This window comes from Pinus tabuliformis, chromosome 5_2 (genome assembly GCF_031772625.1).
Source record: "Pinus tabuliformis cultivar Carrire ecotype Pingquan chromosome 5_2, CPIR1, whole genome shotgun sequence".
In the NCBI taxonomy this organism is placed as follows: Eukaryota; Viridiplantae; Streptophyta; class Pinopsida; order Pinales; family Pinaceae; genus Pinus; species Pinus tabuliformis.
The window spans coordinates 253503061-253523391 of record NC_142306.1 but is presented as its reverse complement, the minus strand read 5'-3'; positions in this window follow the sequence as shown (position 1 = coordinate 253523391).

The following is a 20331-nucleotide window of genomic DNA, read 5'->3' as shown; positions in this document are numbered from 1 at the left end:
ACACATAAGATTCTTTACATGGGGCTATGGTGACCAACCCTGCACCAATTTTCAAAAGCACATTGTCGGGCCTGTGACATATGTCAAAGGACTAGAAAACCATCATGAAGGGATGAGATTCCACTCAATCAACAAATGACATTGTAGCTGTTCAAAAAATGGGCAATTGACTTTGTTGGGATGATCAAACCTCAGGGAAATATGGGTGCATGCTACATCATCACCATGATGGAGTACCTAACTCGATGGGAGGAAGCACATACAGTTAAGGACTAAACAGCCGCTACGACTGCGAATTTTTTGTTTGACAATGTGTTGAGACGATTTGGTCACCCGAAAATCTTAATGAGTGACCGCAGAATGCACTTCCTGAATGAAACCATCAGCGTGCTCACCGAGGAGTTCCAGGTGTATCATGAGTAAAGTACACTGTACCATCCACAGGCTAATGGGACAGTATAAGAATTCAACAAAATACTGGAGACTGAGCTGACCAAAGTATGTAACGAACATTGAAATGATTAGGACCTATGCATACCTGCCACATTATGGGCATACAGAACCATGTGCAAAAAATTGATAGGTTAGACACCCTTTAGTTTATTCTATGGCACGGAAGCTTTCATGTCAATGTTATACATCGTACCTAGCTTGTGCATAACAGAACTTACAAGCATGTCAAACCATGAAGCCTTAGAAGAGATGCTCTTGCAATTAGAAGAGCTCAAAGAAGAACAGTTTCTGGTGGGATTCCATCAACAGGTACAAAAACAGCATGAGAAAGCTGGGCACGACATCCATATCAAGTTGCACACCTTCAAGGTAAATGCTTTAGTGCTGCTGTATGACAGCAAGTTCAAAAAATTTCCTCAAAAATTCAGAATGCATTGGTTGGGACCACATGTGGTAAAATAGGTCACAGACAGAGGCACGGTCCAACTAGTAAAACTTAATGGAAATCCCTTGCCAGGAAGAGTAAATGGCAGTTACCTAAAGCCATACATGGGTGGGTCAGTTATCTGACTAACCGACCAAAGCATAGTCTTCACAACCCGAGTAGCTGGACAAGGGTGCAGGACTATAAACATAGGTACTAGAAGTTGGATCTATAGAAGCGAATCAAGTTAGACATAGATGATTCAGAAGTAGAAATGGAGCAGATCCAGCCGACGACAGAATGGTGCATTGCAGACCTTCGCGCTGCACAGGTACAATTGGATGGACTTCGTGCAAAGATCGTCACACCAACAGAGTGACTCGGAACATGTCACGATGATTGTGTTGTGGGCCTATTGGGCAACAGATCCCCCCACAGTAGGTTTTTGGGGCTTAAAGACCAAGTTTTGGTCAATGTGATGTAAAGACACTGTGAAATGAAGACGCACAGCATGAAAGCTTAGGATGAGTCATAGGGTTGTCTTCCCTAAAATAATGTTATTTAATGTAAATTTGTGTCGGCCTACCCATGGTCTATGGACGATGGGATTTTATAAATAGAGTGAGGCTCTAAGTGCAAAGACAACTTTTTGGCAAGTAATAAATTAAGAGAGAGATGCGAAGGCATGGTTAGAGGATAGAAGTGGATCTGAAGTGTATTGAGTCATAGTAGTAGGAAGAGGCTCTGTAGCAGAGTGTGCAGAGGCCTAGTAGAGTCTACAGCTGAGTGTGCGAACCCACGCAGCTGAGTACGTAGGGCGGAGTTGGGTCTGTATTAAACTAAACTTGAAAAGGATTATTAATAAAGCTAAGTTTATTCAGCCTATTGTGCATCTATTTCGTAGAACCATATTTTGATATGCATTAATGGTATCTATTTATTTATATGCGCGCACTTGTATGAATGTTTATGTATAAAAACCTCCTAAGTAATTAGTGAACAAAACCTAATTAAGGGAGACTTGGGTAATTAACAGTGGTTGCATTGTGGCTAGAGTTGCGTGAAGGCAGTACCAGAGGATGCAAGGAGCTTGCTGGTGTGCGTAACCTAGTAAGTGCTAAGGCTGAATCGCATACATATTGCCCCATAGACATCCCCAGGTATAGAAAGCTGGTTCCAACACCCTCCCATACTACCTCGAGTGAGACCTGAGTCCGCACTTCACGGACTGTTGCCGAAACGGCCAATAGTACCGGGATTTGCTTCGCTAAATCACTTTTGAACTTGGGTTAGGCCCCAAGTAGCCAACATCGCCTCCTCCATAAAAGTGGTGCAATGGCTTGGAAAAACCGCCTCCCCGCCCAACCCAAAAAACCACCCACTACTCATTTGTAATTCGCCCACCAAAAATTGATCGTTGTTCAATAAAAAGGCCAAGACGCCCTATTTTTCCTTTTTCAATCAATTTATTTGTAAACCTTTGCAAGCCATTGCGACACCTACAAACCCTGAAAGTACCAATTTACCTCAATCTCAATCTTGAAGAAGTTTTAGAGACCCCAATCAAGCTCTCAGTCTGTATCAGAGACCTTTCAACCTTCTGCAGCTGATGAGAAAACCAATTTGAAGTTAATTCACCCAAATTCCAGGTATTTGAAGAGAAATTACTAGACACCCTTTCAATTTGAAATTATTTAGTCTTTAAAGTGTTTTGATTCAGTAAAATTAATTGAAATTACTTTAAAATTAAAGAGTGTGTGTGACTAAAATACCCAAACCCTTCTAAAACCTTCCAAATTACCTTCAAAGCTCTAATATAAACCTATATATTCAAATTAAAATCCACAAGAACTGAATTATGTCTGCCCCTATCTCCATAGATGTCAGACTAGTGACAACCCTCCATTTGGACCTTGACCACCTTCCCCTGGTGGACAAGGATTTTCAAATCGAAGACACCAGTGCCTATACACTCCTGCTCAAAATTCATTGTTGGAGTAAGGACCAATATCTAAACCATACTGATGACGTTGGTCTTTGGGAGTCAAATTTTACCAAGTACTATCTTCTACAAGTATATGTCTTTTCATGAGATTATCCATATGTGCCATGCTTGTTACATTCCCAGCCAGAGATCTATAATGTCCCCAGACCAAAAGGTCTTGTTTACTATTGCAGCCGAGTCAATCAATGAAATGTTGCAAGTTTAAGCAAGTACAAACATCACCCCACTCTCCATTGGGGATTTGTTAGACTAGTACACCAAATTGAGTCCATCTAGACTGGCCCAAATCTTCCAAACTTTCATTGTAGAAAAGCAGCAAATTCCTACAAATGCCCCTCCATATGTTTCTGCCATTTTCTCTGAAAGGGGTGAGAAAATTATAACCATGATACCATGTATTCTGGGCTATGCCAAAAATTAATTCATTGATAAGCTCATCCTGGCCTTCATTTCCATTTTCACCATAGGAAGGCCTCCTGCTACTTTCTACAATTATGCCCAGTTCATAGCTGAAAGGATGCATGAACAATCTACTAGAATGCACAATGAGAGAGTATTCAAGTACTCATCTATACTTTACCACATGTTTCTGTATTATCAGTCAGACACATTTCCCTTCACCATCCAGAAGCAGGATACTAAAGGCCAGCCCAGGTCTGTTATATTTTGGACACTACTATTCCACAGTTTTTCATCACCATACACCTACACAGTCTTCATTGACTCTGCTATCCATACAGTCATGACCATGATGATAGGAAGCCCTCCACCCATAATAAGCCAAGAAATCAAAAGAGTGATCCAATTTTCCAAACAAAGTAAGGTGTGAGATTGGTTCCCTTACCAAAATCACACCGAAATAAGAATCTATGGTTGCTAGCTTGCCTTGTACAAACTGCCAAAATACCTCCCCATGAGGTTATTTGCTTTGGAATATTATAGGCAGATAATGAACTCTGAATATATCAACTTTGTCTCAGCTAAGAAAAGGACTCAGTTCAAGATAAAAAAAATTAGTTAGGCCCTTTTATTTTCAATTCTAGAGAGGTAGGAGAGGAAGCATATCAAATTATGTAGCAAATGAAGTTTAAGAACAATTTCATGTGGAGGTATGACCCTCAAGGGTTTTTAACAAAACTAAGAAAAAAGGTCAATTTGGGACCTTACATTCATCACCCTATACCAAAAATATAGCTATATGCAAATCAATCTGAGTGGTTGGAAAACACTCTCATAGACAGGGATAGTACAGAGGTAGATGTTGAAAATACCTTGTTTGATTTAGAGAAACAACTTGATGAAAGCCCATTCTTGCGAGTACCAGAGCAACAAGGAATCATGAGTACCCCTCGTGTTTTGTAGAGTCCTCGGAATGAGGAAAATAATCCTAAAAGGAACATAGAGGAAGGTTCTAGCTCATGTATGGACACTTCCAATGTATAGTATGAAGCTATCCAAAGCAAAACACCTAGGCTCAATCCTATTTTAGAACAGGAAGACAAAGAAGGCTAAGTAGAAATAACTGATACTGAGTTAGACATGAGCAAAGGAACAGCTCCATCTAGAGAAACACAGGAGCCATCTACATCAAAAACTCAAATGTTAGAAAAACAACTCAGTGTAGAAGTCTCCTCATTCAATAAGCCTGTTGATAGAGATAAGGACAGTAAGGATAGGTTCAAGGAGATTAAAATGAGAAATGAGAAACTAAAGGTGGAATCCTATGCACAGTATTTAAAGAATACACTCCGTAATCAAAGTAGGTTCATGCCAACTTTTGACATCAAGGAAGGAAATATGCAAATGTCCTTCATAAAGCCAACTGTACAACAACAGAGAACATCAAAAAATTTCAAGAAGATAGACTTTGAAGTATTGGTAAGGGAGATTCATCCCATTGATCAAATTGAATTTTAGAAGTAGGATGGAGAAATGGTTTACTCCACCCTTATAGGAAAGGCCATGGCTGCACATCAGTTGCAAAATTCACCGGATAACGTTTCGGCCTCGTATTAGTTGGAAAAGGCATCCTCACAGGCCAAAGACACCAGAATCAAGTCTTTGGAAGACTTGGTAACTGAATTGGGACATGATCCCAAAGACATCAAGGCTACTAAACACTTAATAAAAAATAAGAATGATGACATTGTATCCCCCAAGAAACAGTTAAAGATATCTCAACTACAGCACCCCCAGACACAAGAAGTCTTGGAAAGCCAAACTAAGCATGAAGAGTTGATGGAATTAGTCCTTAACTCAATGATCAGTTGAGGAAGACAGACAAGCAATTGGATAACTTAATCCAATTAAAAAAAATTGATCTTGGCACTACCTTGGTAAATATCATTACAACAGTTACCATGGTTGTTCCATCCACATTGGTAGCCTCATTGGCTCCCACAGCTCCAATGGCCACAACACTATCGGTTTCTACAACATCTACATCAACAATAGTTAAATCAGGTGAAGAACAAGGAAAATTGGTTAAATCTATGGAAGAAATGTCCATACAAACCTCAGAGATGAATAAGCTCAAAGAGAAAGTGACAAGCTTGGAAACTAATTATGAGCTTGTCAAAATCATGCACAGAGAAGAAGTGCAAAATGCTACCAATATGAGTGAAAGATTGAAAGCCCTGGAAAAGGACTTAACACTAAAAGAACCCCTTGGGTAGGCTAAGGAACAACTATGGTCCAATATCATTGACTCTGTCAATGATATTTGGCAATCTATTCAGGTGATTTTCGAGAAAATAGATTTGATCAAGTTGGCTACTGAGGCCATCCAGAAAGTAAAAGCATAATTAGGAGAAATGCGAGAAGAGGTTTCCATAATTATCCAATTCCTTAACACCAAGAATAAGTATGAGCTATAGGAATTGGAAATATAGGACAGAACAGAGAAAATTTTGGAGGTCAGAAAGGTCCTCTCCAAGAGGAATTTGATGCAAAACTTGGAGGATAAGTGTCAGAATATGCAGCTAGCAATGGACAGATTTATGGCTAAGTTCTAGATTTTGAGAGAAAAGGGATTACCCAATCCCTTAGTGATAAACGATAAGCTGTTGACATAGGAGGATTACAACAAGAAAATCAGAGAGATTGCGAAGGATCAAGTAAATACATCATAAATGAAGGCATTTATAATAGGCAAAGTACTCTACCAAACATTTGAAAACTTGTTTTACCTCCAACATGAGGTAAAACACTTGTTTATCAATAAGCCTACTTTCGCCAAATACACAGAGGGAGATGAAAAATATAGAAATACGCTAGAAATCCAATTACCTGATGCTAAAACATGGGAGAAATTAACTGATTTACTAGAGAAATATGCAGTAAAAAGGTTAATGTACAGTGAAAGTAAAACAACATGGTAAAAGGATGTGGACAGATTGGCAGAGTCAAAGTGTATCAAATGAAAGTCTAAAGTAAATGAAGCATCCAACATGAAAGATCAAACAACAAAGAAGATTAAAGGGAAAAATATCAAAGCCAACAGAACCAAAATAAAAGGGATAGCATGAAACAATTCAAAAGTTGTGTCTATCTTCTTGCATGAAGATATTTCTTTTTTCCTAGATTAGTTTAGAATACAATTTCAGATATTTTGTAACTCCATTTGTATAAATACTTCAAAATTCGAAGTATGTAGGGTGGATTCTATTAGAGATTTCTATAGACTTTTTGATCAGAAGACCCAGAAGGTTATTGTATCATTTGCTAAGCCAACAAGCTAGATTGATAAATAAATATCAGACATTTCCAAGGATTCATGTGTTGAGCGAATTCCAGACAAGTATTTGCATATTTTATCGTTATTTTTCTCAAGTTATTCATAATATTTAATGTTTTTCCAAATATAAATGTTATAATTGAAATAATATTTTAGAACCTATTTAATTACACTCTGTCGTAACAATTATACATTTAAATGTTTTCTGCTGATATTTAAATTAAATAATTCTTAGTTTCTCTTTGGTTTAGATAGATTTCATGAATATACAGGTTAAAGGATTCTTAATTTCCCTTTGATCTTGATTACCCCTTCATTCCTCATTCGTTATCTAGGTTTGGGAACCCTTAACTACTCTCTCACCCTGAGTGAAACCCTTTCACCCCTCTGTCTCAAAGATCTGGAAAACACTCTGATATCTTGCCATTGGAACATTCGCTTTAGTGAGTTAATCTAGTTTTGCTTCCTTAGTATTTGACTCCATAGCTGAATGGTCTAAAGAATTCACTTTATCCATCTGTCTAAGTAGATCCCACCACCCAATCTCAAATACAAATCAAAAACCCCTTGAACAATGATAACTAGCATAAAAACATCTTAACTAAAACAAAGTTAAATTTTAAAGAGAGAGCCCTATCTAAGCATCATGAAGGCTAGGTCTTGATCTCCAAAAGTGGCTTGTGGCTACCTTTGATTTCTCTTTATTTTTACTTCAAGAGAATTATCAGAGTGATAACAAGTAGATCAGTAACCCAACTGTAGTATTACAAAATCTCCAGCAACTGAACTGTACTGCGCTTCCCAAATAATCATCGTTTCTCTTGAAGGAACATGGAGGTGTCCTACATGGCATAATAGTGTGACGTAGAGGTGAAAATATGAAACTTTTTTGCATTCGAAGAGGATCTTGTATGCATTTCCGAATTATGCATCACTCTTGTAAAGTTGTGGCCACCTTGAAGTCTCGTGTCCATAAGATTCAAGCATAGTGGTTAGCACCATAAATAGTGGTTGAATGAGATAATCAAAAACATTATTGTTTCTCCCATTCTTATAATTTATTTTTAAAATGTAACTGTTCCAAATATGTTGACCACTTCTCATGGCAATCATTCTGCAACTGAGGTTCAAGATCGGAAAAGCTACTAAAAATAGTAAATGTTGCTACAATTAAGGAAAATTATGAAACTTATTGGAGATCTATATTTAGTAGGTGGGTGGCCACCAATATACACTTGGATCAATCCTCCCCCATTAGGAATAAATGGTCCCCATTGCGTGTAGAGACTCCATGACATGAGGAGATTTCTATTGAACCTGGTACTTGGTGAACCACTTACCCTAGTGAAGGAGTTGGCCTTGTTTGACAACTCTATATAGTTGGATACTTTTGGAATATGATTGAAGGTGTCTCACTCTAATATGCCATCAGATTCCCCTGCTGAGTAAGAACTGCCAGGATAGCATAGTTAGAGGCATTTGTCTTAATCTCAAATGGTTTATGCATGTTTTGTATTGTGAGCACTGGTGTAGAGCAGATTCAATTCTTCAACTCAACAAATTCCTTTTGTATGCATTCATACGAAAATAAATTTTATTTCGCTCTACCCCTGGTGACTTGACTCAAAGGCCAAGTGATATGAGAGAAACCCAACATGAACTTGTGGTAGAAGTTAGCAAGACCCAGAAAGATGTGTAGTTTTATTAGAGTGGTTGTGGCTATCCATTCTCAAATAACTTGTATCTTGTTTGGGTCCACATGGAGACCACTCTTATTAATGATGTACCCCATATATTGAACTTGGGTTATACCAAAAGTTCATTTATCCAAATTTACACGCAACTTGTGTTGTCGTAGTGTTTGAAGGACCTATGGAATATGGTGTAGGTTCTCTTCCCAACTCTTGTTGAAGATCAAGATGTCCTCCAAATACCCTACCACGAATGAGTTGGTGGAGGGTTGCAAGATGTCTTCCATTAGCGCCTTGAAGGTCACGAGGGAATTAGTGAAATCAAAAGGCATGACCAACCATTTGAAAAAAAACCTCCTAAGTTTTGAAGGCACTCTTCCACACATCAGAGGGTTGGATTGGCACATGGTGATAACTAGAATTCAAATCAAACTTTTTGAAATATTTAGCCCCCTTCACTTGGTCTACAAGGTCACCAATTTAAGGGATTGGATACCTATTCTAGACAGTGATCTTATTCAACACCGGATATTCAATACAGAGTCTCCATGTGCAATGGTAGCTTATCTCTAAGAAGAGATGTGGCAACTACTTGTCTCTAAACTATGTTACAATGAGGATCAAGGGCCTTTTTATTATTGAGAAACAAAGGGAAATGATAAAAAACCAAAACCCTAATCCCAGGAGATGGAATGCTAAGAGTTTGTGGGTCTGATTGGGTTTAGTTAAGCAACTAGTTTCTCGAGGTCATAATTTGGTCATATGATCTCTGTTTGGCGCATACGATACCTCATTGGAAATATCTCTCCAAGTACTATAGGATTTGTGGAAAGAACTTGCCTATGGAAATGGGCTTACTGCAGACCCGAAATCTTTTTCGTTTACGGGGTCAAAACAACTCGGGAAGTTCAAAACTCGAGAAACTACTAAAAATAGTAAATTCTACTATAATCAAGGAAACTAATGAAACTTATTGGAGGTCTGGGTGGAGTAGTGAGGTGGCCACCAATATCCACCTAGATCAAAAGAGATATTGGGTAAGCATTATCCTTTATACGCAACAATACATGGCTAGTGATAAGTTATAAGTGTTGGGCATTGAAGAGAAAGGGCTGACTATCAAATGAACTCACAACACACAAGAGCTTTTTAAAATTTTATATGAATATTTCTTTGGCTTTCTGTTAGAATTTGTGTTTTAAGTGTGATATATATTCATTAAGAGTAATTTAAACTAGAATACTTTCATTTTTATATTTTCAAATTTATTTGGTTCAATTTGGAATTATAATTATTTTTTGAAATAATGTTTTGGCTAAATACAATATATATGATTGATTTATGTTTATTTGAATTTCAAACACTAAATTTCAATATAACTTTGGTTTTATTATAAAATTCATATTTAATTGGATCAAATATTAAAATTTTAAAATAATATAAATTAGCTTGAGAAAGTATTAAAGTCCATCCTTCCAAATCTCATCAAAATTTTCAAAGAAGTGTTTATCTTTAAATTCATTCAATAAGAACCATTATTTTTACATGACGTACTTTGAAAGGAAAACTACAAACAAGGAGCATGAGTGAACTAATTATTATATTTTTTGAAGGATCTTTTGTCTTAAAACTTTATTAGTTAAAAGTGAGCTCATGATGATTTTTATTTGGAAAAGAATTGAATTTCCAAAGAAACTTTAATCACTTGTTCATGGATTGTTGTTGATATTAGGATCATAGTCTTCTCTAGGATACAAAGACCAAATGTGTTGATCTTCATTATTCAAATTTTCCGTACCTGTGGTAGGGTATGGTAATTTGATATTTTCAATAGCCTTGAGCTCAAAAGATTCATATTTTAGCTTCAACTTGATCTTCTTATAATTTATCAAAAATCATTTCATGCAAGTCACTATCATCCAGTACAGTCCATAGAATGATAAAAAAGAGAATGATACAAATGTTTCCTAGAGTTCGAATTTTGGAACATTGTAAATGGATCTTAATGAAACCCAAGAGAGTTATATCAATTGCAAGAAATCTTGAATCTCAAATAAAGATGGCATATACAAATAGGGTTTAGATAAATTCCAATCATCGAAGTAGGAAAATACTTCAAACACAAATGTTGTTAGTGGAAATAAATATGGATGTTTAACCAAAACACCAAGTTCTATAATTGTTAAGGATAGAGATCTCTGCCACATCTAGAGTGCATTCTTTGGTAGCTACACTAAATAAGTATAAAGAGAGAACCTAATATTGTGGATACTTATGTCATGTCAATGATGCAATTCATGAGACCCCCCTCTTTAACTGAGATCCAAAATTCTATTTACACCCTTTGGAAACATTTAGTGACACTTTCACTTTCATCATGGAAGAGTAACAATTTAATGCTACTCTTTCCTAGGATGGAAAGATAATGCCTTTACTATGTTTATGAAATAGTTTATGGTTTATGGGGTTGGTGATATTGATAAGCCATGGTATGGAGGTCTTTTATACATTAAGAAGCTTCAAGATATAGTGGGATGAAATTCCATGGTTAAGAACATGTTTTTATTTATTTAAAGATACATATATATAATGTGCATATAAAATTTTTGTGATTATTAATAAATATTTGAAATAATACCAGCCTACATCCATCTTAGCACCAGATCTATCAAGTGCCGAGAGGGATCAAATCTCACGAGGTGCAAACCTATTTTTTGAGTGCAAAACTTGAGGAAAGGTTTGTGCCTCGAGAGATTTGATCTCTCCCGACACTTGATAGATCCGGTGTTAAGATGGATCTAGGCTGGTTTCCGTCGTGTGTAGTCATACAAAATTTGCTAAACATCTAATTATTTTGATCATCTTAAATACGATAAATATGTCTAAGATTAATTTTGTCAATTTAATTTAAAATTTGCCTAGTTACCTCAATTTCTTGAGATGAGAGACACTGTTAGTAACTTGAATGATGAAAAATGATGAAATACAAATTTTGAGTGCAAAGTGTCAATGTAACAATTTTGATAGATAGAAAATGTGAATACTAAGAATGTAGTCTATTGCAAACAATCGTCATTGCAATCAATCTGAAACTATTTTCTTATACTGTTTATTTTGTATCACCTATTAGTTTTTCCATTTTCTCATATCTATCATATGAAAAGAGTAGTTGGAAGCATAGACCATTCAAATATTTAACTCGATCTAGTGTAGTAAAGAGCATACTTTGTCTTTGTTGCTCTCTGATATTAATAGTAGTTTTCTCCAAAGTCAATCATTTTAACTTATGGAGTGTTAAACCCCAAATAATTTTCAATGGTAGTTATTTTCTATTACTGTGTTTGAATGCAATGTAATTAACAATGTTGAATGATGGAAAATGGCAATAATAACAATGTAGTCAATTATAAATAGTTTATAGTTTCAAGAAGCAAACATTTGGGGTAAGAAAACCTTTCATATAGGATGAAAATTCAAGTATTGTACGTTATGTTGAAACTTTTTTATGTGCTTACATTGAGAGAGAGTGTGTGTGTGTTTTGGGGTGAGAAGGAGGGACAAGGGGAGATAGAGATATAGATGGGGGGAGAGGGAAGAAGAGGGAGCAAATACAGGGCGAAAGGAAGAGATATATATACCGAGAGAGAGAAGGGGGATAGAGATAGATTGAGGGCAAAGGGAGGGAGGTAGAGATAGAGATAGATATATAGATATATATATATATATAGAGAGAGTGTATGCTTAGGGGCTGAGATAGATAGATAGAGAAGGAGAGACAAAGGGAGATAGAGATATAGATGGAGGAGGTTGAGATGTGCTTACATTGAAATCAATTCACATTATTAATCTAATTACTTTTAAATTAATGTACATCATACATCTTGTTGCAACAAATCAGAAATCAACCTCTACACTAAAATCAATGCATGCTGTGCAAACGATCAAATAGTATGAGAAATCAACATCTATACTAAAATAAATGCATCTAGTGAAAGAAATAAAATACGATTAGAAATCAATATGTACATTTAAACCAATGCATCTAATGCAAGGAATCAAATATGAGTATTAATCAACATCTACATTGAAATCAATGCATCGAGTGTAAGATATTAAATATGATTAGAAATCAACATCTACGCTGAAATCAATGCATCTAGTGCAAGAAATTAAATACGATTATAAATTAATATCTACGCTTAAACCAATGCATCATGTGCAACCAATCAAATAGGAGTAAGAATTAATATCTGCACTAAAACTAATGCATCTAATGCAAGCAATCAAATATGAGTAGAAATCAACATGTACACTAAAATCAATGCATCTAGTGTAAGGTATTAAATATTATTAGAAATCGACATCTACACTAAAATCAATTCATCTGGTGTAAGGTAATGAATATAATTATAAATCGAAACCTACACTAAAATCAATGCATATCGTGCATGTGATCAAATATGATTAGAAATCAACAACTAAATTGAAATCAATACATCTATTTTAATGAAAATATAAAATATTCATGACTTTCTAGATCTAACTTCTATGTCTGTATTTGTCTCTGTCAGACTCTTTCTTCTTCTCTCTCTCTCCACATTCCATTTTGTGGCTGTCTCCCTCCTCCTCTCCTTCTCTCTCTTCCCCTCCCTCTCTCCCCTGTCTCACTCTACTTGCCTCTCCCTAACTTTCTCTATCTTTCTCTTCTTTCCTCTCTCCCCCTGCCATCTATGTTTATAACTCCCTCCATCTCTCCTTATTTGTCTCTTTCTCTTAACCCCCTAAACACATGCTATTCTCTCTCTCTCTCCCCTCCATATATATATATATATATATATACCTGTCTCTTCCCCTTCTTTCCCTATCTGTATCCTCTCCTTTTCTCTCTCTTCCCCTGTCTCATCTCTCCCTCATTCCATCTTCAACTCTCCCTTGTCACTCCCTCTCTTTCCCCATCCAAATCCATCTCTCTCCCTCCCTCTCTCCCCCTCCTCTCTCTCTTCCTTTCTCTCTGTCACCCTGTCTCTCAACTCTGTGTCTCTCTCCCTCAGTCTATTCCCCCTTCCATCTCATTCTCTTTCTTAAATATCATCCCATTGTATTATATTTAAGAAAGTATTTAAATTAATAAAAAAACATAATTGGTTGTAAAATATTAAACCTATATTTTGGATCAATCATGTTAAAGAAAATACAATAATAAAAAGATTAAAAGAATCACCCACTATCTTTCCTCTATCATTGTTAATCACTTTTCTTTCTCACTTCACTTGGATCCTTGGTTAAGATGCATCTATCCTAGTACTTTATAATATTATTTATATTATATAAATTTTCACAGATGTATATATAAAAGTATTCTCATTTTTTAATTTATTAAAACCTTCATTTAATCTCTATGAAAAGATTGTTAGTAGTCGTGAGGATGGAGAGTTTAGATATATCTCAGAAGTAATTATAACCCTTTTGCTCTTAAATTTAATTTAATTAAATTAAAATATTTGTAAAATATTTTTGTTTTGAATAAATTATTATTTTTGGGCATGTGGTATTGATAAGCCATGGTATTGGCCCATGGTATTGTAACAATTAAAAGTCTAGATCCATAACATAATAATCAAAAGTCTAGATGGCCCATGGTATTGATAAACCATGGTAGTATCCCATGGTATTATAATTTTCTTCCCTCCTCCCCTTCTCTATCTTTCTCTTGTGGGTATTGGTCCATGGTATTGTAAAAAGCCTAATATCCATGGTAAATATTCATGATTAAAAATCTTTTCATATCATAAATATTAGGTTTTTCTCTGCTTATTAATTATATTTATAGATGGAACACATCTATATTAAGTGTTAGAAATATATTGATTACATAAAATATTATGTTATAATATTATATGTTACCCAATATTTATAGCCACCCCACCTAATAAATAGTGTCGAGCGGTGTGGAGAAATAGTAATTAATATGTAATTTTATTAAATTTACCTAATATTTCAAGTACCCCATTCCTTCGCAACGTAGTCCACTTTATTTATTTACCTTCATAGCTCCCAATATGGTAATATTGTTCCTTGATGGTGTCTCAGAAAGAATTCAAGGCAGGTGCGGCTGAAAATAGTCAGGGTTCCCTCTAGTCCCTCTGTTAACACGAGGTTTCCCACCAAGTCCTTGACATTGGGGGGTGGCATTTAGGAGTGAAAAAGTAATATTTTCCCAATTGGAAAATTCATGAACCAAAAAATATCCTTCCAATAGATTTAACCATCTAACTATGGTGATTGCATCTATCTGGCCTTCAAATATGGTAATGTCAAAATTGACTTGTACCTTCAAGGGAGCGAAGCCACCAAAGTCACTGCTAGATGAAGATGTGTTGTCTATGGGTAACCGCCAAAGGATCTCGACAAAGTTATCCATCACTGTGTTCGTATATCGCTCAAGGGATTCCTCGGGTAATATTTTGAAGGGATCCCCTGCTCCCTCATCTTTTTTTTTTCTTCCGCCATGGGAGGTTGTTAGGGTTCATGAGAGTGGTCTTACAAAAGTTCAACCAGTTCGATCCCTAACTCCTTATACACTGACCTTGTTGGGGACATGCAAAGAGAAACAAAGAAATAATAGACTACTCTAATTCCACTGGTATGGGCTTATGCAGGAACACAACAGAAAATAGATATAAACATAAACACATAGATGGCGTAGAAATAGATGTTCCTTTCATTAATATCAAAGAATTGAAATATGCTTACATGAAGAATGGAAATAAAATAACTTGGGCAATGGTAGCTTATCTCTAAGAAGAGATGTCGTGACTACATGTCTCTAAACTACATTACAATGAGGATCAAGGGCCTTTTTATTATTAAGGAACAAAGGGAAATGATAAAAAACCAAAACCCTAATCCAAGGAGATGGAATGCCAAGAGTTTGTGGGCCACATTAGGTTCAGTTAAGCAACTAGCTTCCGAGGGTCATAATTTGGTCATATGATCTCTGTTTGGCACATACGATACCTCGTTGGAAATATCTCTCCAAGTACTATAGGATTTGTGGAAATTACTTGCCTATGGAAATGGGCCTACTACGGACCTGAATTTTTTTTCGTTTATGGGGTCAAAACAACTTGGGAAGTTCAAAACTCAAAAAACTCCAAAAAATAGTAAATGCTACTATAATCAAGGAAACTGATGAAACTGATTGGAGGTCTGGGTGGGGTAGCGATGTGGCCACCAATATCCACCTAGATCAAAAGAGATATTGGGTAAGCATTATCCTTTACACCCAATAATACATGGATAGTGATAAGCTATAAGTGTTTGGCATTGAAGAGAAAGGGCCGACTATCAAATGAATTCACAACACATAAGAGCTTCTGTAAATTTTATATGAATATTTCTTTGGCTTTCTCTTAGAATTTTTGTTTTAAATGTGATATATATTCATTAAGAGCAATTTACATTAGAATATTTTCAACTTTATCATTTCAAATTTATTTGGTTCAATTTGGAATTATAATTATTTTTTAAATAATGTTTTAGCTAAATACAATATATACAATTGATTTATGTTAATTTGAATTTCAAACACTAAATTTCATTATAACTTTAGTCTTATTATACAATTCAGATTTAATTGGACCAAATATTAAAATTTTAAAATAATATAAACAAACTTGAGAAAGTATTAAAGTCCATCCTTACAAATCTCATCAAAATTTTCATGAAGTGCTTATCTTTAAATTCATTCAATAAGAACCATTATTTTTACATAACGTACTTTGAAATGAAAATTACAAACAAGGAGAATGAGGGAACTAATTATTATATTTTTTGAAGGATCTTTCATCTTAAAACTTTATTAGTTAAAAGTGAACTCATGATGATTTTTATTTGGACAAAAATTTGAATTTCCAAAGAAACTTTAATCACTTGTTCATGGGTTGTTGTTGATATTAGGATCATAGTCCTTTCTAGGATACAAAGACCAAATGTGTTGATCTTCTTTATTCAAATTTTCCATACTTGTGGTAGAGTATGGTAATTTGATATTTTCAACAGCCTTGAGCTCAAAAGATTCATATTCTGGCTTCAACTTGATCTTCTTATAATTTATCCAAAATCATTTGATGCAAGTCACTATCATCGAGTACGGTCCATAAAATGATAAAAAAGATAACGATACAAATGTTTCCTAGAGTTCGAATTGGGGGAACAATGTAAATGGATCTTAACGAAATCCAAGAGAGTCATATCAATTGCAAGAAATCTTGAATCCAAAAAAAGATGGCATATACAAATAGGTTTTAGATAAATTCCAACCATTCAAGTAGGAAAATACTTCAAATACAAATGTTGTTAGTGGAAATACATATGGATGTTTAACCAAAAGACCAAGTTCTATAATTGCTAAGGATAGAGATTTCTACCACCTCTAGAGTGCATTCTATGGCAACTACACTAAATAAGTAAGAAGAGAGAACCTAATATTGTGGATACTTATGTCATGTCAATGATGCAATTCATGAGACCCCCCTCTTTAACTAAGATCCAAAATTCTATTTACACCCTTTGGAAACATTTAGTGACACTTTCACTTTCATCATGGAAGAGTAACAATTTAATGCTACTCTTTCCTAGGATGGAAAGATAATGCCTTTACTATGTTTATGAAATAGTTTATGGTTTATGGGGTTAGTGATATTGATAAGCCATGGTATGGAGGCCTTTTATACATTAAGAAGCTTCAAGATATAGTGGGATGAACTTCCATGGTTAAGAACATGTTTTTATTTATTTAAAGATACATATATATAATGTGCATATAAAATTTTTGTGATTATTAATAAATATTTGAAATAGTACCAGCCTACATCCATCTTAGCACCAGATCTATCAATTGCCGAGAGGGATCAAATCTCACAAGGTGCAAACCTATTTTTTGACTGCAAAACTTGAGGAAAGGTTTGTGCCTCGAGAGATTTGATCTCTCTCGGCACTTGATAGATCTGGTGTTAAGATGGATCTAGGTTGGTTTCCGTCGTGTGCAGTCATACAAAATTTGCTAAACATCTAATTATTTTGATCATCTTAAATACGATAAATATGTCTAAGATTAATTTTGTCAATTTAATTTAAAATTTTCCTAGTTACCTCAATTTGTTGAGATGAGAGACACTGTTAATAACTTGAATGATGAAAAATGATGAAATACAAATTTTGAGTGCAAAGTGTGAATGTAACAATTTTGATAGATAGAAAATGTGAATACTAAGAATGTAGTCTATTGCAAACAATCTTCATTGCAATCAATCTGAAACTATTTTCTTATACTGTTTATTTTATATCACCTATTATTTTTTCCATTTTCTCATATTGATCATATGAAAAGAGTAGCTGGAAGCATAGACCATTCAAATATTTAACTCGATCTAGTGTAGTAAAGAACATACTTTGTCTCTGTTGCTCTATGATATTAATAGTAGTTTTCTCCAAAGTCAATCATTTTAACTTATGGAGTGTTAAACCCCAAATAATTTTCAATGGTAGTTATTTTCTATTACTGTGTTTGAATGCAATGTAATTAACAATGTTGAATGATGGAAAATGACAATAATAACAATGTAGTCAATTATAAATAGTTTATAGTTTCAAGAAGCAAACATTTGGGGTAAGAAAACCTTTCATGTAGGATGAAAATTCAAGTATTGTACGTTATGTTGAATAATTTTTATGTGCTTACATTGAGAGAGAGTGTGTGTGTGTTTTGGGGTGAGAAGGAGGGACAAGGGGAGATAGAGATATAGATGGGGGGAGAGGGAAGAAGAGGGAGCAAATACAGGGCGGAAGGAAGAGATATATATACCGAGAGAGAGAAAGGGGATAGAGATAGATTGAGGGCAAAGGGAGGGAGGTAGATATATATATATATATATATATATATATATATATATAGTGTATGCTTAGGGGCTGAGATAGAGAGATAGAGAAGGAGAGACAAAGGGAGATAGAGATATAGATGGAGGAGGTTGAGATGTGCTTACATTGAAATCAATTCACATTATTAATCTAATTACTTTTAAATTAATGTACATCATACATCTTGTTGCAACAAATCAGAAATCAACCTCTACACTAAAATCAATGCATGCTGTGCAAACGATCAAATAGTATGAGAAATCAACATCTATACTAAAATAAATGCATCTAGTGAAAGAAATAAAATACGATTAGAAATCAATATCTACATTTAAACCAATGCATCTAATGCAAGGAATCAAATATGAGTATTAATCAACATCTACATTGAAATCAATGCATCGAGTGTAAGATATTAAATATGATTAGAAATCAACATCTACGCTGAAATCAACGCATCTAGTGCAAGAAATTAAATACGATTATAAATTAATATCTACGCTTAAACCAATGCATCATGTGCAACCAATCAAATAGGAGTAAGAATTAATATCTGCACTAAAACTAATGCATCTAATGCAAGCAATCAGATATGAGTAGAAATCAACATGTACACTAAAATCAATGCATCTAGTGTAAGGTATTAAATATGATTAGAAATCGACATTTACACTAAAATCAATGCATCTGGTGTAAGGTATTAAATATAATTATAAATCGAAACCTACACTAAAATCAATGCATATCGTGCATGTGATCGAATATGATTAGAAATCAACAACTAAATTGAAATAAATACATCTATTTTAGTGAAAATATAAAATATTCATGACTTTCTAGATCTAACTTCTATGTCTGTATTTGTTTCTGTGAGACTCTTTCTTCTTCTCTCTCTCTCCACCTTCCATTTCGTGTCTATCTCCCTCCTCCTCTCCTTCTCTCTCTTCCCCTCTCTCTCTCCCCTGTCTCACTCTACTTGCCTCTCCCTAACTTTCTCTATCTTTCTCTTCTTTCCTCTCTCCCCCCACCATTTATGTTTATAACTCCCTCCATCTCTCCTTATTTGTATCTTTCTCTTAACCCCCTAAACACATGCCTTTCTCTCTCTCTCCCCTCCATATATATATCTCCCTGTCTCTTCCCCTTCTTTCCCTATATTTATCCTCTCCTTATCTCTCTCTTCCGTTGTCTCATCTCTCCCTCATTACATCTTAAACTCTCCCTTATCACTCCCTCTCTTTCCCCATCCAAATCCATCTCTCTCCCTCCCTCTCTCCCCCTCCTCTCTCTCTTCCTTTCTCTCTGTCACCCAGTCTCTCAACTCTATGTCTCTCTCCCGCACTCTATTCCCCCTTCTATCTCATTCTCTTTCTTAAATATAATCCCATTGTATTATATTTAAGAAAGTATTTAAATTAATAAAAAAACATAATTGGTTGTAAAATATTAAACCTATATTTTGGATCAATCATGTTAAAGAAAATACAATAGTAAAAAGATTGAAAGAATCACCCACTATCTTTCCTCTATCATTGTTAATCACTTTGCTTTCTCACTTCACTTGGATCCTTGGTTAAGATGCATCTGTCCTAGTACTTTATAATATTATTTATATTATATAAATTTCACAGATGTATATATAAATGTATTCTCATTTTTTAATTTATTAAAACCTTCATTTAATCTCTATGAAAAGATTGTTAGTAGTCGTGAGGATGGATAGTTTAGATATATCTCAGAAGTAATTATAACCCTTTTGCTCTTAAATTTAATTTAATTAAATTAAAATATTTGTAAAATATTTTTGTTTTGAATAAATTATTATTTTTGGGCATGTGGTATTGATAAGCCATGGTATTGGCCCATGGTATTGTAACAATTAAAAGTCTAGATCCATAACATAATAATCAAAAGTCTAGATGGCACATGGTATTGATAAACCATTGTAGTATCCCATGGTATTATAATTTTCTTCCCTCCTCCCCTTCTCTATCTTTCTCTTGTGGGTATTGGTCCATGGTATTGTAAAAAGCCTAATATCCATGGTAAATATTCATGATTAAAAATCTTTTCATATCATAAATATTAAGTTTTTCTCTGCTTA